A 5,851-nucleotide genomic window follows, 5' to 3' on the forward strand; every position below is an offset into this window, starting at 1 on the left:
CTAAAAGACTGCCCTAAAAGACTGCCTAAAGACTGCCCTAGACTGCCTAAAGACTGCCTAAAAGACTACCCCTAAAAGACTACCCCTAAAAGACTGCCTAAAGACTGCCTAAAGACTGCCCTAAAGGACTGCCCTAAAGACTGCCTAAAGACTGCCTAAAGACTGCCCTAAAGGACTGCCCTAAAAGACTACTAAAAGACTACCCCTAAAAGACTGCCTAAAGACTGCCCTAAAGGACTGCCCTAAAAGACTACCCCTAAAAGACTACCCCTAAAAGACTGCCCTAAAGGACTGCCCTAAAGACTGCCCTAAAAGACTGCCTAAAGACTGCCTAAAGACTGCCTAGACTGCCTAAAGACTGCCTAAAGACTGCCCTAAAGGACTGCCCTAAAGACTGCCTAAAGACTACCCCTAAAAGACTGCCCTAAAAGACTACTAAAAGACTACTAAAAGACTACCCCTAAAAGACTGCCTAAAGACTGCCCTAAAGGACTGCCCTAAAGACTGCCTAAAGACTGCCTAAAGACTGCCTAAAGACTACTAAAAGACTACCCCTAAAAAGACTGCCCTAAAGGACTGCCCTAAAGACTGCCTAAAGACTGCCTAAAGACTGCCTAAAGACTACCCCTAAAAGACTGCCTAAAGACTGCCTAAAGACTGCCTAAAGACTGCCCCTAAAAAGACTGCCCCTAAAAAGACTGCCCCTAAAAGACTGCCCTAAAGGACTGCCCTAAAGACTGCCTAAAGACTGCCTAAAGACTACTAAAAGACTACCCCTAAAAGACTACCCCTAAAAGACTACCCCTAAAAGACTACCCCTAAAAGCCCTTACCCCTAAAAAAGCCCTTACCCTAAAAGACTACCCCTAAAAGACTGCCTAGACTGCCTAAAGACTGCCTAAAGACTGCCTAAAGACTGCCTAGACTGCCTAAAAGACTACCCCTAAAAGACTGCCTAGACTGCCTAAAGACTGCCCTAAAAGACTGCCTAAAGACTGCCTAAAGACTGCCCTAAAAGACTGCCTAAAGACTGCCTAAAGACTGCCTAAAGACTGCCTAAAGACTGCCTAAAGACTGCCTAAAGACTGCCTAAAGACTGCCTAAAGACTGCCTAAAGACTGCCCTAAAGACTGCCTAAAAGACTACCCCTAAAAGACTACTAAAAGACTACTAAAAGACTACCCCTAAAAGACTACCCCTAAAAGACTACTAAAAGACTACCCCTAAAAGACTGCCTAAAGACTGCCTAAAGACTGCCCCTAAAAGACTACCCCTAAAAGACTGCCCCTAAAAAGACTGCCCCTAAAAGACTACCCCTAAAAAGACTGCCCCTAAAAGACTACCCCTAAAAGCCCTTACCCTAAAAAGACTGCCCTAAAGGACTGCCCTAAAGACTGCCCTAAAGGACTGCCCTAAAAGACTACCCCTAAAAGACTACCCCTAAAAGCCCTTACCCTAAAAGCCCTTACCCTAAAAAGACTGCCCTAAAGGACTGCCCTAAAGACTGCCTAAAGACTGCCCTAAAAGACTACTAAAAGACTACTAAAAGACTACCCCTAAAAAGACTGCCCTAAAAGACTACCCCTAAAAGCCCTTACCCTAAAAGCCCTTACCCTAAAAAGACTGCCCTAAAGACTGCCCCTAAAAGACTACCCCTAAAAGACTGCCTAAAGACTGCCCTAAAGGACTGCCCTAAAGACTGCCTAAAGACTGCCTAAAGACTGCCTAAAGACTGCCTAAAGACTGCCTAAAAGACTACCCTAAAAGACTGCCTAAAGACTGCCTAAAGACTGCCTAAAGACTACTAAAAGACTACCCCTAAAAGACTGCCTAAAAGACTACCCCTAAAAAGACTGCCCCTAAAAGACTACCCCTAAAAGACTGCCCTAAAGGACTGCCCTAAAGACTGCCTAAAGACTGCCTAAAAGACTACCCCTAAAAGACTGCCTAAAAGACTACCCCTAAAAGCCCTTACCCTAAAAAGACTGCCCTAAAGACTGCCTAAAAGACTACCCCTAAAAGACTACCCCTAAAAGACTGCCTAAAGACTGCCCTAAAGGACTGCCCTAAAGACTGCCTAAAGACTGCCTAAAGACTACTAAAAGACTACTAAAAGACTACTAAAAGACTACTAAAAGACTACTAAAAGACTACTAAAAGACTACTAAAAGACTACCCCTAAAAGACTGCCTAAAGACTGCCTAAAAGACTACCCCTAAAAGACTGCCTAAAGACTGCCTAAAGACTGCCTAAAAGACTACCCCTAAAAGACTGCCTAAAGACTGCCTAAAAGACTACCTAATGTGTGTATATTTAAATAAAATGATAAGAAGAATATGAAAAAAAAACAATTTCTCCTTATTTATTCCTTCCCTTGCTAGCTTGTACTTATTTAAACAATGCCTGAGACTTGGTGTTACAAGCACTTCGTTTGTCGGATTGCCTCTTCAAGATGAATCGCTTTATGTATTCCCCAATTGTAAGTCGCTTTGGATAAAAGCGTCTGCAAAATGACTAAATGTAAAATGTAAATGTAAATATGAGCAAATGGCAATACAATAGCACAGAATAAGACAAATACACAACCAGCAACTAATACCAAAGGCAGTCAAAGCTTATGAAAGCAGAAACAGAAGGGCACAAACAAGATAAAAAATAATAATAATAATAAAAAGGCTTAAAACGCTTTACAGTAAAAACAGGAAGGGCCATGAATATAAAAGGGGGGAAAGAAAAATAAGAATCATCAAATCAGTTTCACACGTTTCAATCAACTTTGAGGTGTGAGACTGAATAAAGATCCTAAACAAATAAAAGTACAAAAGAACAAAAATGCAAGAAGCATTAAATTATAAACAGCAAAAAAAGGTTTTGAGTGGCTGCTCTTATTGACACAATGAGCATGAATGCCGTAGCGAAACATGTAATTGTATGATTGTATTGAGGTGAAACTGACATCCCACTGTCAGTCCTGAATCCAGTGTCAAAATATTAAATGTGATTGTCAGTAGCGGAGCAAGTGAACAGAGATCAGAAAAACTGACAGGTGGAGCTGTGACTCTGAACAACAGATTGGCTGCTACAATTACAATCAGTGTCAATCAGCCATAGATACACCAAAACACCACAGATGAACCACAATGGGGAATTAGAAGCCTGAAAACAGACAAAAGCAAATTCAAAAGACAAACACTTATTTACAAACATTTATACATCACTAATAAAAGCTGTCGATTGTTCAGAACATAAAACCTGCAAATTCCTAAAGAAAAGGGACACATGAAAGGAACAGTGCAAAGGCAATCAAATGAAAAAGCAGACAAAAATAGGGTACAAAATGCACACAGAAAGTACTTGGTTTTAGGCTTGAAAAATCCATAAGGGGGGCACAAACAGTGAATTGGGACAAAAGGCATTAACACAATGACTTTAAAAGAGAAAAAGAAAAAAGGAAACAAAATTAAAAAAAATTGCTCAATTAAATACAAAATGGGCACAAAGACTGCTGACAAGCAAACTACAACACAAACATCCACACTGAGGCAAGGCAAGTTTATTTATATAGCACATTTCATTCACAATGGTAATTCAAAGTGCTTTACATAAAATTAATATTCATAAAAACAAACAAAAATAAAACCAAGGAATTGAATTTGAAAAACTGATTTAAAAATGAATTTAAACAGTTAAGAAAACATCAAATAAAGTGCACTAAGAACAGAAGAAAAAAAAAAAGTTTAGTTTTGTTAAGTTAACACACCAGTGATCATCCATCCCTAAAGCTGTAGTGTGCATATTAAAGACATCTCTCTACCTAATTTGTCTCATCACTGTGTTCAGGGAACCCCTGTCTATCTGACATTTGAGCTTGTGGTTTTGTATTTGCACCTGTCTCTCTATTCTGGTCCTCACCAAACAGTAAACATAACACTGGTTGATAAGGATAAATTGAAGAATGGACACAATCCACAACAGCTTTGCTGCAGAACATGACTAAACACATTACATACAATATGCAAAATTTAAAGAGTCTAATTTAAAACTCAATCAAGTTCAAAGAGCAAACAAGCCTAATAGAACTTAATTCTGGATGAAAAACAACTTCAGGACTCACCTACATTAGCCTCGAACAAAACAGGTTAGCTGCCTTTAAGGAACAGAACAGGAGCACATCCAACTCATCTAAGAAGCTGCCCAGCTCACCTGGAAAACAGTTTGAGACAGTAGGTTTAAATGTAAACTACAAAACTCAAAGGAGATGCATAGAGATCAAATTTCAAGGTATTTAAGAGAAGGAAACCTGTTCAAGGTGAACTTGTGAGAGAGAACAGGGCTTTAGTGTCTCGTTGAACTAAAGTCTATAAATGACCTTGATGCCTTGAGACTTATTCAGGCAAATACCAGATCCCACCTAACCTGGAGAAAATTACATGCAAGGTAAAAATAGATCTGAAATGCAAAATTTGCTTTAACAAAGTTATTATTTCAAGATATTACAGAAAGCAAACATGCTTGTTTGGTCTGGGAAAAAAAAGTGAAATCATGTCCTCTGGTACAATAAAGGTCTCAGTCCAGCCAAAGATGAGCTGACAACAGCTTCAGATCTGGGACTATGGAGGTGCCAAACCGCTGTACACACATGTTGGTGGAGAGCAGGGAGTTAAACACACACGCACATAAACACACTATAAAAATAGTATAACTTGCATCAAAAACACATTTACTCTTATCAATTCCAGTTTGTACAGTCACCAGAACATTGAGGATGTTAAATATCAAGGGTTTAACAAAAGATAGCGCTTTACTCCGATTAATCACATGAACAGTAATGCTTTGCAACCACTGCATTTGGTCAGCATCCACAATTTAAACCATTGTTTTGCACTGCTCAGAACCAAATAAATATACAAATAAATCTATACAAGCTTTGTGTGGGTGAATTTCTGAATGTTACTCACTCATTTAAGGCAATAACGAAGTATTTGAAATTGCAGTTAGCTTTTAAGTCTCAAGCACACAGATAATTTGTGAATAAAATAAGAATGAAGTTCCTTCAGAACATGCCAGCATTGAGTCTTAACTGAAATTGACCAAAAAAATAAATAAAAATAGTGATAAAATGAAACACAGTTATGGAAAAATGCATTCACAATACATGCTGAATACTCTCCTCTGAGGCGATTTCGCTTGATGCAGCTCTTAACATCTGTGTCACACTCAAACTGCGCATGCAGACAAAAACTCACCTGCCTGTAGCTTTTTAGCAACCCTTAGACCTTGATTAGCTGGTTCAGGTGTTTTTGATTAGGGTTGCAGCTGAACTCTGCAGGACTAAGCCACCCCTGGGTTAGGAGGATAAAAAATCCAGTCAATGGGCCGAAGCCCCCTGACGGTTGTGCACGGGCCATGAACATCAACTGGCCACCAAACTTTAGCTTCCAGGGGTCCAAGAATATATTTCTGTGGATGTAAAAAAAATCCCAAATAGGGTTTAAAATGCTAGTGGTTGTGTATCCTAGGTTTGTACAGCAAATAGTTAGGATTAGAAAAAATCCAAGAGCTGAAACAGCGTCCAGCTCTGGTTAATGCTCAGTCCTTCGTACTCCTTCTGGCCGCTCTCTCGCCTCGGCCGAGGCCCGCCCCCACGGCCTAGGCCCACCACATCATCACCGATATACTTGGTCTTTTTATTATTGAGCCACAGCTAGTGTGATTTTTAAATGTATGAACGAGTATTATTTTTAATTATAAGTGTTATTTATTAAGGTTTTTATAGGTATTTATATTACTTTAATTTATTCGGGGTAGACAGAGTAGGTTTAGGTTGGATAGGGGTAAAGTTATGTCTGGGG

At 39.5% G+C, this 5,851-nt stretch overlaps 1 long non-coding RNA gene across 3 annotated transcripts; it reads right to left on the reverse strand.

The window, feature by feature from the left end:
- Positions 1-2,720: 2,720 nt before the first annotated feature.
- LOC131535147 (uncharacterized) lies at positions 2,721-5,400 on the reverse strand. 3 transcript variants are annotated; one of them, XR_009269538.1, is made up of 4 exons: positions 4,958-5,400; positions 4,300-4,628; positions 4,114-4,202; positions 2,721-3,261 (listed from the first exon to the last, which is right to left on the reverse strand). It is a non-coding gene; the product is annotated as an uncharacterized LOC131535147 (long non-coding RNA). The 3 variants fall into 3 exon arrangements; XR_009269539.1 differs by lacking the exon at positions 4,958-5,400 and having other exon boundaries at positions 2,721-3,155; positions 4,300-4,940; XR_009269537.1 differs by lacking the exon at positions 4,958-5,400 and having other exon boundaries at positions 4,300-4,940.
- Between the last annotated feature and the right edge of the window lie 451 nt (positions 5,401-5,851).

The sequence above is a fragment of the Onychostoma macrolepis genome, unplaced genomic scaffold, assembly GCF_012432095.1.
Source record: "Onychostoma macrolepis isolate SWU-2019 unplaced genomic scaffold, ASM1243209v1 Scaffold16, whole genome shotgun sequence".
In the NCBI taxonomy this organism is placed as follows: Eukaryota; Metazoa; Chordata; class Actinopteri; order Cypriniformes; family Cyprinidae; genus Onychostoma; species Onychostoma macrolepis.